The sequence below is a fragment of the Ctenopharyngodon idella genome, chromosome 23 (genome assembly GCF_019924925.1).
Source record: "Ctenopharyngodon idella isolate HZGC_01 chromosome 23, HZGC01, whole genome shotgun sequence".
Taxonomy (NCBI): domain Eukaryota; kingdom Metazoa; phylum Chordata; class Actinopteri; order Cypriniformes; family Xenocyprididae; genus Ctenopharyngodon; species Ctenopharyngodon idella.
The window spans coordinates 15,342,087-15,361,979 of record NC_067242.1 but is presented as its reverse complement, the minus strand read 5'-3'; the positions used below and the strand labels follow the sequence as shown (position 1 = coordinate 15,361,979).

Below are 19,893 nucleotides of genomic sequence, written 5' to 3'. Positions count from 1 at the left end.
TCATTCCCTGATTTTTGGCCATATTTGAGGGGAAAAAAGAAGAGAAATTACAGGAAACAATGAGGGAACATCTCTTGCATGACCACCACAGCTAAATATGTCTGAAGTATGTGTGCTAAATGCTAGGCTGTGGCTCTAACTCAGTCTCTGGTTTAACATCGTAATCATTCTTTAGCAACTTTTCCAAGATGCAGATATGTAAATAACTGCTTGTTTTTGTCCAAAGGCCTTAATAATAATAAAAAACAAAGATATGACATCCAAAGTATGTAAAGTAGTACAACTAGATCACTTTTATTGAATCCAAAAGGTTTTAATTATATTTTGTTACATATAAAGGTATTTTAAAGATTTTGAAGTGTCAAAAGGTCATTCGGTTTAACCGTCCAAAGGCTAATACAGCCATTTCATTTGTGATTAAAACATCTTAAAATGTAATAAATGTATATATTTTTTATTCTGGCATGATTTTATAACATCATATATCAACAAGAAGTTGTTGCTTTGTTATGAGAAAAAATGTCCGGAAAAATGAATTTTGTTAATGTCATTCGGAGTAACCAATATAAAGGGACCATTTTGGATCGAGTCATGTGGTCAATATCATGTGACAGGATGTGACCTCATTCAGACACCTGCAAAGGACCACATGGTCATGAAGCAAAGTAACTAACTCTCTTTTAACTATTTGAAACATTCAGGTTTTCATATGCATGTCCTGAAACATCAGATCATTCGGTACACTTGCTATAAAACATGGAAAATGTTGTAATATTTTAAAAACTTGTACTAAATATAAAATGTTTGATTGTCCTTTTGTTAGCTAGCTAGCTAGCTAGATATCAATCTGTTAGCATTGTTTGAAAATATCGTCATTCGGTATAGCCAAATGTGTCATTCTGTAAAACCGAAATTTTGGTTAAACCGAATGACTTTTTTGGTGACAAATTTTGTCCATCTTGTAAAAAATGACAAAAGCAGTGTCAATTGATTATGAAAACCACATAATCTCATTTTTAACACTTAAAAACAATAAAACTTAAAAAATAAATAATAAATAATCTCCATTATATATATATACTTTTAAAAACCTTATTCATCAATAACCCTTCTACAACTTGATTAGCACTTTAAGGCATTATAAGCACTCTTGATGAAGGCTTTTCTAAAAAGTAGTCATCTTAAGTATGCTTCCTTTTCATGTTCCTCATTTTATTCAAATTCTAAGGCAGCACTGGATCTTTTTTTTTTTTTTTTTACTTTCGGAACCGTTTCAGTACTGTTATGATCTATAGTTGTACTATACTATACACTATGCACTTATACTATTCACTATGTACTCTACTGTCTCGTGTATGAATTTTATAAGGTTATTTTGTCATTCAAAATCTGAGTCTGATAGCCCCTTCTCTTCTGCTATGTAAGAAACCATTAAGTCTCCAAAATTCCACAATTCGTTTTAAGAGCACTTTTTCCTTTTGGACTTTTCAGTGTGAACATACTACTCACCATTTATACTACAAAATGGCACAGAATAGTGCATAAGTACACAAATTGTGAAGCACTTTATAAGAGTATAGCTCTGTTAGCTTAGCATGCTAACATCAATCTCTATTGAAATCAACATTTTAATGGCATCTGGAGCTGCTGCCTATGTAGAGTGTTTGAAATCAGTAACTTATGAGGTTCCATGAGAGTTAGGGTGCCGCCCTAGAAGTAATCTGAGAAGGCTTGCTAGGTTTTGCCCACAGAGCTAACATTACACAGTGTTCATGTTAAGTGTGTAGCAGACTAACTGGATCAGTCACTTTTATGTCTATGTTTTCAATGCAACAAAATCTAGAGTTGCGTCTTGATACAAAAAGAGCATTGTACGACTATTATAGTACTTAAATCTGCTTTTTTCCATACAAAATCCTTGCTATAGTACCAGCAGCATTGTCTCTACCAAAGCCGGGCTTCAACGGGCCCAGCTGCAGTTTTGAAGTCCTTTCTCTTGGACAGGCTGGGAGTGGAGAACCTCTGCGCAATCCCATAATCCACTGTCCACGCTCTGTCAAATGCAAACCTGCCTGCGCCTCCCCAGCAGTGCAGCGGCGAGGTGAATTATTCATCTGTGCCACGGGGTGAGGAGTCAAATAAGCCCATTTTGTCAGCAGTGGGCAGTGGAGTTGATGAGAGCAGAAGCAGGGGCTGCTGGGAAAGGGGTGACCATCTCTGCCTGAGCTGTCGCTTCTGTTACCTCAACCAACAGGATGAGAGAGAGAGAGGGAAAAAGAAATGTAATGAGAGCAGGTCTCATGCATTATTCAGCAGTAGGACGTCTCACAAAGAAATATAGAAACACTGGGCAGATTTTTGACAAGGCAGGTCTGCAATCATGCACACCGCACTCCCAGAGGAAATGTGATAACTCTGGTCAGGAGCAGAGAGAGAAAGAGAGGGAAGAGCGGGGGGTGGAGGGGCATGTGAATGCTGGCCTCTACTGAGAAAAGCTGAAGGCTTTTCAAATGAAGTGGAATTTACCTAAGCATCGTGCAAAGCTTAGCAGCATCAGACTCACTGTTTACACCTGTTAATGTTGCTTAGCAGGCATTTACTTTGAAGTATCAGGCCCCGTATCCTGTAGTGGGAGAAATCCTGGGTTCAGAGTGTTTTTAACAGGTATAAAAACATAATATGTCAGGCGGGATGTGTATTACCTGCCAAATTTACATATGTTAAGTGTAGCAAATGTAGGCCGATACATCTGCCTACAGTAAAGCGGATTAAAGGCTGAAGTGTTTGCCACCATAAACGTTCAACTAAATGTAATTTGCTGAAAACTTAATGCGTTCATTGTGAAGGTTGACTGTCAGAGAGAGGAAAACCAGGAGAGGAAAAGAAAACTGACACATGAAAAAACTGTCGGGACGGAAGGGAAACAGGGAACGTTAAGAAAGAAATTAGATAATAAGCGCAAGTCTGGGTGTTTTATAAATAGAACAAAGCAGGTGAAATTTAGACACTTTAAATGATTACTGGCGTAATCACATCTGGAGTTCTGTTGAACTTCTTTTGCAAACCGATATCCATTTCACATAATATTTAAATGATTAACCACAAACATCACCGGGGACAGTGACTATCCAACTGAATTATAAAGTACATTTACATTGACAATTTAAAGCATTTATTAGACCTTGCATACTACTGCAGGGTCTACTTTGAAGTTGTAACTTGACAAGCTACTGATAATTTAAAGTAGTCAACCATTTGAAAGTAGCTATGCTACGTGCTACTAATAAAGTTTTAAAAAATATTGTATACAACCATAAATACACAAAACAATAAGAATCTCAGTGGTGTTGAGTGTAAATTGAAATCAATTTACACTTAATACCAGCTAAATACCAGCACTAAAACTACAAAAACACCATTTTTATTTAACTTATAACGTATAACTCATTTTACTAAATATATATATATATATATATATTTTTTTTTTTAAATTGTAATAATTATGTTATTTAACAAAAATATCACTCATATCACCAAAAAAAAAAAAAAAAAACCGCATAAAAGTGGTGCATAAATACAGTTACTCGAATCAGTGAATCATTTTTGAATAGATTCATTTAAAAGAATCATCTGAATGAACTGATTCACTAAAATTAATTAAAATTAATTTAATTTTAAAATGCTAAACTTGAGAGAGATAATGAGTAATTTGAGTGAATGTGTGTAATGATTTAATTTTTTTGGAAGGACTAAATGAATCAGTAAATCACTTTTTAACAGGTTCATTTTAAAAGAACCATCTAAACAAATAAATTCACTAAAACAAATTGAAATTTTCAATTCCAAATAAAAATGCTTAATTTAAGAAACAGATCCAACGATTTATGTGATTCGTTAGTTTTACTATTCTTCTTCTTCTTCTTCCACACTTGAAGTCTATGGCTGCCCATAGAACCGTATGGTAAAAAGTTGAAATTTGTCACACAGATAGAGGACAGTCCAAATATTCCAATTTTCCCATACTGGCCATTCCGGGCATCAGAGATAGCCTCTGATTTAATTTGCTTATTTTAATGAAACTGGTCTTGATAGATTTCGTGAGTCATACTGAGAACAATGATACCAATTATGCCATCTTTGCTCGAACTTGTCGCCATTCTGAATTTCTTTGAAAACCTACTTTTTTGAACTCCTCCTAGGAAAATTGGCTCAGATTATCTTCAGACCATGCCAGCAAAAGTTATCAAAAGCTTTTCAATAGACCAAACCGTTCTCGAGAAATGCATCAACGAATTTGTTGGCATGATGCCAAGCTGATTCTGAAGCCATAACTTTGCAACGCCTCGGCATATTGACACCAAACTTTTTATGTGTCATTATCACCTCACACTGACCACACCATAATGATTTGATAAGTGCCACCTATTGGTCAAAATTGATAAACAAGTTAATCATATTACAGTAATTGATTTTTGTTCCATTTTGACTAAAATAATCTAAAAATGTCATTAATTACTGATTGTTGCAGTTTTTCTGCTTGCATGTCACATTGTTTCTTTTTGTGCTTGGCCTTGATAATTGCTGCTTGCAGCTATATTTACTTCAATTCTTTTCTTTGTAAAGATAAGCTTGCAATACAGTTAAAAAATAGTAAAAAAAAAACCCCAAAAAAACAAAAAACACTTCAGTCTAGACAAAAGTAAAAACAGCTGAGCCAATTCAGTTAGGTTGTAGCATCGCTACTTCTAGTTAGCTGTTCCCCAACTCTAGGTAAAAAGAAGTGTAGATGGCTCGGCTTGAGTACTGTTCTGATCGGCTTACACTGATAGTTTTTCACACAGTCGAAGAAGAGAAGGGAGCAACATGCTTTGATAAAAATGGGAACACTTTAAATTCATAGTCCCTGTGATATCCTCCCACGGATGACTATGAATGTGAATTAAGCTCAGACGTAATGAAAATGTCAGCATTTTGCTCGCTTTTTCCCCCTCCACTGTTGACAAATAATACAAACATATCACCTGTTCCTCTAATACAAAAAAACCCAACCCAATGCATCAAAGTGCCATTAGGATTTTCATATTGCTTGGATTATTTAAAGCGTCTCACAGAACGGATCCGTTCACTCTGTACAACACTGTAACCTCACATACTGACAAACCGAATGTTCACAAACCTTAACCAAAAAAATTCTCAGTTCTTTCACATTTTTTACCCTTCTATCTTGCTATCAATCCTCCCTGCTGGATTGTGTTGACTGAATGGAATCGCTCTCTCTCTCTCTCTCTCTCTCTCTCTCTCAGGCAGTGATATATGGCTGTAGGCAAGGGCTGAGATGAAGTGGAGAAAAGTAAATACTAATGCAATTATTCCAGCCAAAGTGTCTTATTGATATATAGGCTGCTTTAATCCTCTTTATATCAGTGCATTCTATATTACAGAAACAGTGTGAATGTAGTAATAAACATATAGGAGCATTTTAAATATCCCTGCTTCCTCATTTATTTGCTATTATAGTGAAGAGACATTACATTTAATTATATCTGTTTTCTACTTTAGTCCACCAGTAAAAGGTAACTGTTTTGGCCCGACATATAAAGATTCAGTATATATATATATATATATATATACTTCAGATTTAATGAGAACAATAGGACTGTTTGGCCATCTTTTTCTAGCATGTGAATTAGACAAATTCACATGCTAGAAAAAGGACTTCATGACGTGGATTCAACTGGATCGGTAAGAAAAAGTCCAAAATTTTTGAGTCCGTGTCAAGTTCGACTACAAGTCCATCCGAATATGTCCAAGTCGGAGTTAATTCATAATTGCAGTCTGAGTCCAAGTACCCCAACTCTAACCTTAAGGATACATAATATTACTATACTCTATTTATATGTTTTAGGAGTACAAAGTTAATAAGAACAAAGTTGTCCCTTTAAGGCTACTGCCCAATTGACACGATGTTGCACCCCTAAAGATGCAATTTTCACACTTTTTTCTGAAAGTGTAAGAAAAAAAGACTTCATGAATAATAACAAAATAGTTTCAGGTGTACTCATAGATATCAGCCCTGAAGCAGCTAATGTGAAACAGATTTCAGCTGGTTCTCATTTGAAGGACACAAATTCAGACTTAAGAGGGTCTACATCTCATGAAGTCACCAATGCACTAAAACAACAAGAAATGTAGCAGAGTGCACTTTTAATAGTCAGTTCATAATTAGCAATCATAACATTGAACATTGGATGCTTTTAGAGACCGTCTTCAGGTCAAGCTCAGTTGTTTTCTTAAAGAACATGTCTATGAAGCGAATTAAATTAGATTGAATAAATGATGAACTGAAAGTAGGTCAAGGGCTCTTCAGTAAACAAAACTGTAACTGAGTAATGAAGGAGGCGGCTGGTCTTACAAAACCCCTCATCCGCCATTTTTATAATCTATACATTCATCTTTCCAAATATGTTTAAGAGAGGCCCCTGAGAAGATCAAATCATAGGCAGGTCAAATACTGTTGTTACATGTATGTGTTTATCTAAAGGAAGACAAGATGGATCCTTGATTAAGTACTTTTCAAAGAGGCCTCGTCGGTGTATCTGGTGAGAAAAACTCCACATGTAAGAGCAAAAAAAGTTCAGTGATCCATAAAACTTCTCCTCTCCTTAGGTTTGCTCACTCTCTCTGTTTTTTGAGTGAAGGGAATGTAATCTTAATGAAATGACCCTTTAAAGTGAGCGTGTGCCCTCACCTGATAAGTTATTCCTGACTCGCTTTTAAGCTGCTGTCAAACAATTTCCCTTGAAACTCTGCTTTGTTTTTTGGGGGGGCTTTGAGTGAACTCCCACCGGAGGAGGAAAGGAGTGTGCTGACACTGTACGGGAGGTGCGGGGAGACATCACGCAGCTGACAGAGCTTTAATTGAAATGACAGATTATTTTAATGTGTAGGAAAGTCATTAAAACTTGCACAGCATAGCAGCATCCATTATCCTTGCTGAAAATAGCTCAGCTTCTCAAACAGCTCGGTAAATATGCTAAAGTTGTAAAATAAGACTGGATCAGGATGCTTTGTCAGTCACTCTTGCATATCTGGGTAAATCAGCAGAAGGTGATGCTGGGAAATGTCCAAGTCCAAGGGACAGATCAACAACTGATTCAAATGATGATGGCAAGAGCTTGATAAATTATTATGCATAAGGCCATAAAAAGCCTCATATGGCAGTTTTAAGACTAGTGGTCAGCCAAAATAGGGTTTTCAATGGTAGATATACCTAGAGACAAAGGTATATGTATGTATCTATGCATGTATATGGGTCATTGACGAATAAGGTTTTTAAAAGTGTAAAAAAAAAAAACAATGGAGACATAATTAATTTTGAAGTTTTATTAAGTGTTAACAATGAGATTATGTGGTTTATATAATTAGTTAACACTGCTTTTGTTATTTTTTACAAGATGGACAAAATTTGTCACCAAAAAAGTCAATTGGTTCAACCAAAATTTCGGTTTTACCGAATGACAATATTTTCAAACAATACTAACAGGCTGATATCTAGCTAGCTAGCTAGTTAGCTTGCTAGCTAGCTGGCAAAAGGACAATCAAACATTTTATATTTAGTACAAGTTTTTAAAATATTACAACATTTTCCATGTTTTATAGCGGTTGTACCAAATGACCTGATGTTTCGGCACATGTGTATGAGCAAGTGAAAAAACTATTTTTCAAATAGTTAAGAGAGAGCTAGTTACTTTGCTTCACGACCATGTGGTTCTATGCAAGTGTCTGAATGATGTCACATCCTGTCACATGATATTGAACGCATGACTTGATACAAAATGGTCCTTTTATATTGGTTACTCTGAATGACATCAATGAAAATTATCTTTCCGGACATTCTTTCTCATAACAAAGCAACGACTTCTACACATAATTTAATACCATTTTGCACTATATATGATGTTATAAAATCATGCCAGAATAAAAAAAATATATAGATTTACTTCATTTTAAGATATTTTAATCACAAATTAAATGGCTGTATTGGCCTTTGGACAGTTAAACTGAATGACCTTTTGACACTTCAAAATCTTTAAAACACTTTTATATGTAGCAAAATATAATTAAAACCTTTTGGATTCAGTAAAAGAGATCTAGTTGTACTGCCTTACATACTTTGGATGTCATATCTTTGGTTTTTTATTATTATTAAGGCCTTTGGACAGAAAAATGACCTGTCACGTCATTGACCCATATAGACTAGCGTTCAAAAGTTTAGGCTAAAAGGTTTTATGTTTGTTAATGTATCACAGTTTCCACAAAAAAATATGTAGTAGCACAAATACAAAGTTCTGTCATGAAACTCTAGATGGCGCAGGCTAATAGGTCCTAACTCAACCTGCTCGTAATCACATCGTTATCTATAGGGCACAGCTGATTGGTTACTGCTATATCAGTAGCCAATGAGCTTGCGTGCTCAAACTTCAAAATACTTGGGTAACGTTTGCCTTAGCAGTGCAGCGCGCTTTCAGAAACCCTCCATCTTCCCCAGCTCCACCTGTATAGATTACGTGTAATTTATGTATGCTATATTGTACAGCAACAGCATGTCTTGCTTGCTCACAGCAGTGTGTCATGTATGTATTAGCAGTAGCAAGTCCTGTACTTGCTCTGCAGCAGCAGCATCTATTCCGCCAAGACTAAACATACAACATTGCCATACCCATTACCATGCCAAACACTCCGAGATTTGTCATGACAGAACTGTTTTCAACATTTCTGATAGATCGAGATACTGAAGACTGGAATAATTGCTGCTAAAAATTCAGCCTTCATAGTGCTTTGGCTTTTTTGCCAAAGCACCATGAAGGATGTCCAAACAATGTATCTAGATATCTCTAAAATGTAAGCTGACAACTGATTCGCTTTAATATGGGACTAATTGCAGCAGACATACGTAAATCAAAGTTTTAAGTGCAATCGGAGGCCGTTAGACAAGCAGCACTATAAAGCAGTTTGTGTTTCCAACCTGAGGACAAATGAATAGTAGATTAGAATTCAGCAGAAGCCCTAAACGCCAAAGCTCATTTAAATGATCTACTGGGAAACATTAAGTGTGATGACTGCAGTAACAATTGATCTAAACGAGCGAGGAAACGCGTTTGATTTATTTCAGTTGTTACCTGTTACTGGCGCTGGGGCTCTAATTTTTGTTTAGTTGTACCACACGTTTCTTACCGAGAGGTATGTATTTCTCAGGCGTGTTGATTTGTCTTTCATTATCAGGCACCAACGAGTTACGAAAAGGCGACACGCTTAGAATTGAGCCACCATGCCAGCATTTCGCCCACCGTCCTACAACCCCGTGTTCTGATGGACATTCAGGGCTGATTTTTGATGGGGGAATTGCTTTCCCGACAGCATCTCAATCTCTCTCTTAATTTAGGATTCCTTAAACAATCCCGCGGTGCAGCCCGGTGAATTATAGACACACGGCGGCTGCGGCTGCATTTTGATCAACTGATAGGAAATTCCATTTTCTGCTGCGCAGTGTCTCTAAGCTCTCCACGCGGCTGCTTAAGACTATAAGCACCAGTGAGGGACTCACAATTTGGAGCTTATTTTCCTAGACTCCCATTGTCATTCAGCGGAGGTAAATATTTAAAGAGGGTATTGAGCAGAGCACGGCGTACTCTGGGACATGGCAGCAATGTATATGGAGGAGAGCGTTTTATTAAGAGCAATGGCAGTCATATTAAAGTAAAGAATGTCTGACATGGGCAGGAAATTGCCAGTATATGACACAATTCCTCAATATACGGCAGTCAGCTGTACTGTAATTTTCCAGGACAGATGACAGAGGCAGAAAAATCCATCTAAAACAGCTGATTATAGTCTGCAGGCACATTCGACTTGATAATTATGCCGACCGTGAGGATTCTGACAGGGCTTGGGATATTTTCATTCCGATTTCCAAATTTGCGAATATTTGCGGGGAACTTGTGTTGTATAATCAAGAGAACAAATGCTATTTAAGGCAGCCATTTTCACCTTTAAGAGCTTTTGCTATTCAACTCTACTCGTAGGCCTATTTACCTGTCTGCACCATGTAATCAAACAGGCACTGACATTAGCAACGGCCTTAATGTAAGTTAAAAGGCTGATCTGCCTCGGTTCACACAGGCTTATGTTAGTCTTTACTTCAAACGGTGGTCAATGCACTTGCCCTGTTTATATAGTGTTCTCAAAGCAGCGGTCCAATAAAAACAAACTGTATCCTGTACACTCGCCCAGGTTTTGCTGTTATTGGCATAATTCTTATCTTGGTGCAATCATTTCTGCTATAAGCTTGCATTCTCTTCCTATTTTTTTTATTCATCTCTTCCTGCCCCTGCTGTTCCCTTCCTCTGGGCTTTGACTGTAGCTATTTTACATGTTTTAAAAGCAATTTTATTCCGATAATTTTCTATAATGGCACACAACATGACAGATCACATCACAATTACTCAAATTGTCCACAATGACCAGTCTTTAAAAAAACTAAATTGTAATTATCTATTTTTCAGGCTTAAAGAAGCACAGTTACATCTACCAAAAACTTTCCAAATATTTCCAAGCCCTATTGGTTCCTGAAGGGTTTTTATGCCACATATGGTTCATCTAATACACAAAATCCTGTTTAATTGAATGTAATTTTAAGATGTTTCCACATTAAGGATTCAATTCAGAACAGTCATATTCCGATAAAGAATGCATAATTGAAATATTACAGTTTTTAAAATACAAATGAATAGCCCTGCATGTTCACTAGATTCCCAGTGTCTTCTTACGCTATTATAGATAAAAAAAAAAAGTAGCAAGAAATAATGTATTTAATTAATATTCAAGCTGAGATAAACACATCCATGAGGTTTAAATCACCAGAGCTGTAATGATCATTTCTGTTCATAGTCTGAAGCAAAATGGGATATAATTACAAACACTCATGATCCACTCTCATTCCCCAACGCAACACACTTAACACGCGTCACAGTTTCAGACAATGGCTGTTCAACCTATCCTGATGTAAATGATCACAAATGATTTACATCTGTAAAACACTAAATGCAATAACATATTTTGTTTCATGAATAAACAATGTGGATTTGAAAGGGAACAGTGAACTATTATGGTGAATAGCTGTAATATGTCAGAGAGAGGTTGAGGCTGTGATTGAGAATGATTTTAATGGTGACTATTATCCCTCTGCACATGCAATAATATGAAAGCTGTCATACCTTTTATCAAGATACTCTAGTGAACAAACAACATTTCTCATATTTAATCTATTTACAGTAATGCGCTTTTTATCAGGATGTTTAATGTTTACCATTTCTTATGACAAAATCAATTTGGAGAGTAATAAAGAAAATGAAATGCGTTTAATCTGAGATATGGAATGTGTTTAATTCAAATGCAAAAAAATGCTGTCCATACACACCGAATTCATGCAGAGCTCTTTGTGCCAGAGTTTCCCCCTGTATTTATATGCCAATAGAGGGCAGCAGATGAGAGAGAGACAGAGATGACAGACAACGACAGCTGAGAAACGTGTACTTCGCATTTGGGTTTTGACATGAACGCTCTATTGTTACAGTAAGATAATACATCCCAACATGCAAATCCCTTTGCATTAACCAGCAATAAAAATGTCAGATTAGGATATTTTGTAGCATATTCAGGATCCACTCCTCTGCTCTCAAGTCAGTACCTCGGCACACCTAAGCCTGTGTTTATTTGATGCTGAGCTATTAACTGAAGATATATCATCTTTTAAGTCTATCAATCGATTGAAAAATGTAATGATTACATGATATGCAGATTAATTAAACATCCTAATGAGCACATTACTGTAAATGCATAAAATATGAGAAATTCTGTTTGAGTATCTTAATAAAAGGTATGACAGCCTTCATATTATTGCACGTGCAGATGGATAATCATCACGGATAATCATAATATATATAAATATATATATATATATTTCATATGGGTTTTATATTTCATTAAGTATCTTAATAAAAAGTATGACAGCCTTCATATTATTGCATGTGCAGATAGATAATCATCACGATTATATATATATATATATATATATATGCTACATATATATATATAGATTCGAACCTTGGTCTCCAATAGCATGATAGCTCAATATATCAGAGAACTCATACTGACCACTGGCTACTACACTCTAAAATGGCAGCCCTACATTTAACCAGATGCAGATAATAAACATCCACACTGAAAATTAACAACAGAGCCTCTCAGTGAACTGAAAATTCAGAGGGTGTAACATTATCAAACACAATTCTGCTCTCTTTGATCAAATTCCAAAATGGACGCCTCTTCCCCTGCACCCCGAGCGCGCTGTGACGGAGGCCATTTGTTAAAATGAAGTGAAACGTCCAAATCGAGATAATGACACGAGACAGACGGGCAGCGAGGAGGCCGTCTGAGAACATTATGGATTCAACCCCCACCCATTGGTGTGCTCTTCCTAGAAAAATGATAAAAACAAACAGGAAATTGCTTGGTGCGAGTATTTTGACTGAAGAACGCACTTGTGTACGTAGGTGCTGTCTGTACAACGACAACGTGATGGTTCCACTCGATTTTTGAGAGAAAAAAAATCACCAGTTGTCGCTCCTGTCTGAATCCTGGCGATCTGTCAGAAATCCCAAAGTATAGCTGCAAGTCTTTTTCCACCCCACTTACATAATTTACATAATTTCATGCATATTTTATACCAATGCATTACATCTTTTAGTATTGGTCACATTTCATTTGAGGCCTTTGTAATAATGTAGAATTTGTTTTAATGAATTATTCTGTTGCTACACAACCAGAGAGGCATTTCAAGTACTTGTTAAGCAAATGCTACATCTAAGAATTATTCTGAGGAAAAAAGTGAGCATGCACATGATGTTCTTTATTAAAAATTCAATATTACATGCATGTGTTGCCATTATCATAATTACTATTTCATTAAGTGCCGTAATTAAGTCTTACAGGCAGACGGACTATAAGGATACGCTTTAGCCCCTGCCCTGCCAACTACCTGCCTACCTGCCCCACTTTAGGCATTGAAAGCTGACCTACAGTGACGCACACTCATACGGTACGAACAAAAGCACCACCCTAGCTTATATTAGAACAGCTTGCACTAATCCCCAATGGAAAATGATTCCTACCGAGCCAATTAAAATTAGCAGAAACACTGGGTGCATCCTCTTGAAATCTGACAGTTGCACTGGGTTTGGAGAAGAAGAAAAAAAGAAGGTGAAGAAAAAAGGAAGGCAAAATACAAGAAAATGATGTTAAAAGTCATAGAAGCCCGAGGCTAACAAACTTTTCATTGCCCCCCTCCCTTCTTTTGGCACTTATCTCTCCTCCAATACTTTGCCCATCTAAATAGCTAACGATCTTTCCTGGCACGCTCGCGTTTGTGCTTAACGCAGCCCATGTGAAAGATGACAGGGAGGGGGGACGGGGGGGTGGTGGTGGTGGGGGGGACAATTGCAGCGTCTGTGGTCAGGCGCCCTGCCAGCGCAAACCGCTATTCCCCCATTCGACTGGCGGCACAAGTGCACCTTATTCAGAACCTACATATCCCCGGCTATTACAGCCTGGAACCCCGCCAAGCCAAACTTCTCAAGCATGCCAGAATCTAATGCCCTTTTTGATATGTGGCGGAAAAACCACCGAGGGCTTCTGCAGGGTCCACTAAATTCTTATCATTCGCTCTTCTTCGCGCCCTATACCCGCCTACATTCATATGGAGATGTCTATACTGGTGCTATCATGAACCTTAAACATGCAGGAAGCATACATTATCAAAAACAGGCTGGAAATGGAGGGAGAAGATAGAGAAGTATGTTGACTTGATGAAATGGAAATGGATGAGGGACCTGATTGGCCCTCAGATAACTTCTGTCCGCTCCAGATGGAGTTCTCAGTTAGGCCCTGTCATCTCTCTTGCTTGGTCTTGTTTTGATGGAGCTGTCTAAATGAACTCATTTATTTTTTCACCTGAATGCTCTAGTCGCTACTACAACGGGAAGACATGTACTGAGGGGGGGGGTCACAGTCAATTTGACTGCAGACTACTCTAATAGTCTACATAGATGAACTTAGCCGTTCTAAAAGGTGGGAGCTTCTGTGCGCGCATCGGGGAAAATCTGTTTGATATTCGGTTAGACTGAGCGCAGAGGGCCCGAGTGTTAGCTATCATCTCCTGTGAGCATCTGATAGAGAGATCGAGGAGATGAGATGGTTATCGGACTGTTTTCTCGCCTAGGAAGCAAGGGAGAGCAAGATTATCCCAGATATGGTTTTAAACAGCAATGCAACCAAACAGTGAATTCATTTAATGCTAAAGTACATTTACTTACAGTAATGCATGCATAATGAGGCCAAGCATAAATAATGCAAATGCACAGAGATCACAGATAGGTTAGAGGACTTACTCTGATGACAAACATGAATTAATATACATTTTTTCTTAAACTGGCAGTACAGAGCAGAGAAAAGTAAAGGGATTTGTGGACATGGTTAGTTTCTTTTCATAATCTGCCTATTAGCACTAAACTGTGAAATTCACAAACCCATGACAGGGCCACTGTTACTGGCAAACTCACAGGGCTGTGGTTCGACTTCCCTAGAGAACTTGCTCTCTAACTGTCTCTCTCCTGTCTGATAAATCCATTTGAACGTCCCCAGCCACATTACAATGATAGAGCAGGAGAGTACGCACAGATATTGCGTTAATAGGTGTGAATTTTTTATTGCCAGAGCAAGAGATGCCTTTATTGGTGCAAACTTTCAAAGATACATGTTTGATTTTAATTCTGCACACTGTCATTCTGGATTGCACTGCTTGTCATTTAATGGAGAGGGGATGCCAGGGCCTGTAATTACATTTGTAAATACATGACACTTTGACAGCACAACTTTGGTGAGTTTACTGGCCTAATTTGGCCAGAGTTTCATCAGCTTGTGCTGATATTCATAATAGACATAATAGGGAATGTGTGAAAGAGAAACAGTGACAGAGAGAGGTAAAAACTTCTATTTTTTCTGACTGCACTACACAATTAGCTTAATTTACTGAAAGGACGACAATCAATAAATAAACTAAATGGAAAAATTAAATAGTTAATTTTTCACCATTTTCTTGTGGTTATAATATATATTAACAAAAATAATAAAAAATCTTCAGAATTGTCCAGAAAAGGAAAAAAAAGAAAAAAAAATCTAATCAAAATCTATTGTACAATTGCTTGATAAACTCACATCTCTAAGACTCTAAAAAAATAACATATACACTACCATTTAAAAGTTTGGGTCAGAAAACTTTTTTTTTTTTTTTGCTACTTTTATTCAGCAAGGATGCATTAAACTCATAAATGAAAAAAAAAATGTATCAGTTTTCACAAAAATATTGGCAGCACAACCATTTTTGTTACTGATAAAAAATAATGTCTCTGGAGCATCAAATCAGCATATTAGAATGATTTCTGAAGGATCATGTGACACTGAAGACTGGAGTAATGGATGATGAAAATTCAGATTTGGAATAAATTACATTTTAAATTGCAAAGATATTTCACAATCACACATTTAAAAATCACACATTTAAAAAATCTTACTGATCAAACTTTTGAATAGGGATGCACCGATACCATTTTTTAAGAACCGAGTACGAGTACTGATACTTTGTTTCTAGTACTTGCCGATACTGATACCGATGCCTATGCATTTATTAATTTCTCTCTCTCTCTTTTTTTTTTTTTTTGATGTTGCAGTTTTCCAAGCACAACACAGTGAGAATAATGAATGTAGGACAGCTTCTTTATTATTCCTCTAATGAAAAAAGTAATAATTTTTATGTGCTTGTCACAAACTTAAAGAACAAAATATTCACAGTGTCCAATAACCTTCAAAGGGCATAATTACCGATATATATAATTGTTGTTATATAAAAAGAAATTTACAAACAAATTACAAACAATACAACAAATACTATAGAGATACAAATTAAATAAACTTGTTTTTCAGATACAGTAGGTTTATTTACCATGTATACATGTATTTAACATATTTTGTTTTTTTATTAACATTAATGACAGATATAGGCTACGGTCCCTTTAAGACCGAATCCATGGATACTGACACATATCCTGTTTTCACAAAAATGTTTACGTCCACTTAAGCCATAACCGACTGTATTTACGTGAGATACTCCACACGATGGACATTTTGACAACTATGTGTGCATTTGACTATTCAGGCGCAAGGAGAACCGATCGCGAGAGAACTGGGATCGCGCGCAAGAAAGAGAGAGAGCACGTGCGAGAGAGAGAGCGCGCTTTTGATCTGTGTCATTCAGCGCGATTCCGCCTATCCCGCCTTCACTAATCGATAACGAACTGTGATTGAAAGCATGCAGTTCGCAATGTGTGTGTTGTCATCATTAATTTTTAAGTATTTCCACACCTCTGAGGCTGACATTGTTTATGCTGCTGCCGTCTGTGTCTCTGTCCACGGACAATTTTGTCAGTTACTTCACGTAAGGTATCGGTCTTTGGTATCGGGGGTATTTTTAAGAGTACGAGTACAAGTACATGAGCTTGGTATCGCCTGATACTGACACTGGTATCGGTGCATCCCTACTTTTGAATGGTAGTGTATAGCCTACAATAAAAATTTCTGAATATAGCACAGTATATGCTACTTTGTGGTGCTACAAACAGCCATTTTTAGTAATCTTGGTCAAAAATATTATTGAGGTCAAATTGCCCATACATTAAGCTTTTGGTGCTGTTTTAAATACATTCCAGATTCGGTGTGGCTGAGTGATGCTGCTGTTATTGTGAGCCTGTCAGATGGTATTTTAGCATTTTGCTTAGATATGTCATCCTCCATTACGGATCAGCTTGATTCAACGTGTAAGCGCACAAGCTCTCTCACTGTTGTCAAATTCTGACACTACATACATCAGCTTGCCATTGGGAGCTTCTGACCTCATGTGACACCTTCATTTTGTCATTCATTGGAAAAGATTAGATTGGCGTTGATTTCTTATACTATATATGCTAATGATGCATCTGGTTTCATCACAAAAACAATAGCACACAGTGGCTTTACATGTAACACTCACTATATAGCCAGGTTTGAATGGAGGCATTATAAAGTGGATCTGTGCTGTTTCATATCTCAAACTGAGCTTGTGACATGCTTAAATACTCACATATTGTCTGAGCCAAAGCCTCAGTTCTGGCCAGAGGCTCTTTTCTACTTTCCTGATCTCGTTATTCTCTCTCCTCTCCCACTGCTTCCTGTCTCTCCTTAAACTCTCCTGTCCAATATAGATATGTATTGAGCAGTTTAGTCCAAATTTTCTGAAGAGACATGATCGCTTTATATGATGAACAGATTTAATTTAGGGTTTTATTCACATATAAACATTCATCAACGCACACATCAGTTGTAGTAAACAGAAGCTCAAGCATGCTTGCTTGATGTGTGAGAACCAATGAGGTTCATTCTTGTGTGTTACGCAGCACGTTTGAGCTTCGGCAGGAACCAATGAGGTCCTTGCGCGTCAAGCAGGTTCGTTTGAACTTCTGTTTCTGAGCTTCTGTTCGCTGATCAATGTTTATATGTGAATAAAAGCCTAAATTAAATCTGATCATCATATAAAGTGATCGTTTCTCTTCAGAAAAATTGGACTTAACCACTCGATTCATTTGGAATAGTTTTATTATCTCTTTATGAACTTTTTGAAGCGTCAAAGTGGTAGAGTAGACTGTCAATGGAAGGACAGAAATCTTTCTGATTTCATTAAAAATATCTTCATTTGTGTTCCAAGGATGAATGAAAGTCTTACGGGTTTGGAGCGACATGAAGGTGAGTAAATGATGAAAGAATTTTCAGTTTTGAGTGAACTAACACTTAAAGAGTACACTGAGTGTTTCTATAAGCTAGTGTTTCTGCATGAATTTAGGTATATAAACTCAGCAAAAATCCAAATAAGCTTTACATATTATTATTGGAAACAGTTTAAACAATGTTTTTCATGCTTGCGCAATGAACCATTAACAATTATTTCACATGCACCTGTGGAACAGGCCTTAAAACACTAACAATTTACAGGCAGTAGACAATTAAAGTTACAGTTGCAATAAATTAGAAAAAAGACCTTTCTACTGACTCGTCAAAAGAAAGATGCCCAGGATCCCTGTTCAGCTGCGTGAACATGCCATAGACCTGCTGCAGGGAGACATGAGGACTGCAGATGTGAACACAGCAATAAACTGCAATGTCCATAATGTAAGACGCCTAAGACAGTGCTACAGGAAGACCGGAAGGACAGCTGATCGTACGTGCCAAACCAAACATAACCATGTGTCCACCCAGATGTGTGTGAGAACTTGCAAGTGTCTTGGTGGAAGGGTGGAGTAACATCTCACAGCAAGAACTGGCAAATCTGGTGCAGTTCATAAAGATGATATGCACTCTAGTACTCAAAGCAGCTGGTGGACACACAAGATCCTGACTGCAACTTACTGACAGCTACTTTTGATATTGACTCTGTTCAGGTACTCCATTACTGTTCATCAAATGTCTGTGAAATTTGTTTAGTTTATGTCTCAGTTGTTGGATCTTTTTGTTCTCACATGATAAGAAATTTGCTGGGAAAAAAAGCAGTTGAAAGTGAGAGGACATTTTTTTTTCTTTTCTTTTTTCTTTTTTTTGATGAGTATATATATATATATATATATATATATAAAAAGAAACAATGAATCCATTATTGTCAGATTTTATTCCTGAATTGAAATATGCTATTGGAACACAATCTTGCCCAACATTTTTGGAGATTTCGGTCTTTGTTGAATAGATAGGAACTGCACTGCATGACTAGCATTCGGTTTTTAAAATCTGTACTTTTGCACATCCCTACCACGTATGCATGAATATATCCCCACATTTCCCCTCCTTTAAGCAAAGCAATTAGACTACAGTCAGCACATGGACTCAAGGCTAGATTAATTTCTCCACACTGATAACAAAACACCCCTGTCCTAAGATGTCATTAGCTAAAAAATTGAATTATATGATTTTTCTAATATGGAGAATGAAGTGCTCACTGATCTTCATTCGTCAGGTTCCATCTCCAATGAGTGGGCTCGGGGGAGATTTCCTCATTCAGTGGGAATCTTTCAAGGTTGAATAAAAGAAATGGTGGTGGGTCCCTGAGAGAGGGAAGTGATCATCATTTTCACCTTCAACTTCTCTTTGATGTGGCAGAGTCAATTTTTAATCAGCTACCATCGGGCCTGGCTTCATTTCTCCTTACAAAGTCCTATTACTCCCCACTTTCTGGGAGGAGGTGATAAGGACAATGCTCTCCTCTCTCCCTCCGTAGAGCCTCACGTATGATGAGTCCCTTTGGAGAGGCTTGATAAAAAAGAGGGGACTGAGCTAGGAAGGATAAAGGTCACCTCTCTTTAAGGATTAACCCTTCGCGTCCCACTCCGGTTAACAGGGGCGAAGAGGATCTTGTAGGAGCCTGAGGAATTCAGGGGTTAAAACGCTCTCAATGGGCCGCACCCAACGGCAGAGTCCGTTTCTGCCTTGATCGCAGATGCTGATTGTCAGACGTCGTTTAAATGAGCTTGATCTTGACGAGTGATCACGCCGAGCGTTCAGGTTCAACTGCGTGAGAGAAGGTGAAAAGAGCCCACCAATCCCCTGCCCCCAAAGGGCAGCTGTGACCTAGGAAGGGTCATGGAGTGGTTTTACATTTCTCCTCTGCCTCTCTTTACTAATCAGGACTAGTTAGGCTTCTCCATG

The 19,893-nt window shown here is 37.3% G+C and overlaps 1 long non-coding RNA gene across 1 annotated transcript in view; it reads right to left on the bottom strand.

Annotated features, from left to right (window-relative positions):
* Positions 1-300: 300 nt before the first annotated feature.
* LOC127506355 (uncharacterized) overlaps positions 301-19,893 on the bottom strand; it is a 43,157-nt gene continuing 23,564 nt past the window's right edge. The window contains exon 5 of the long non-coding RNA XR_007927957.1: positions 301-2,235. This is a non-coding gene — a long non-coding RNA (uncharacterized LOC127506355). The remainder of the gene's footprint in view (positions 2,236-19,893) is intronic.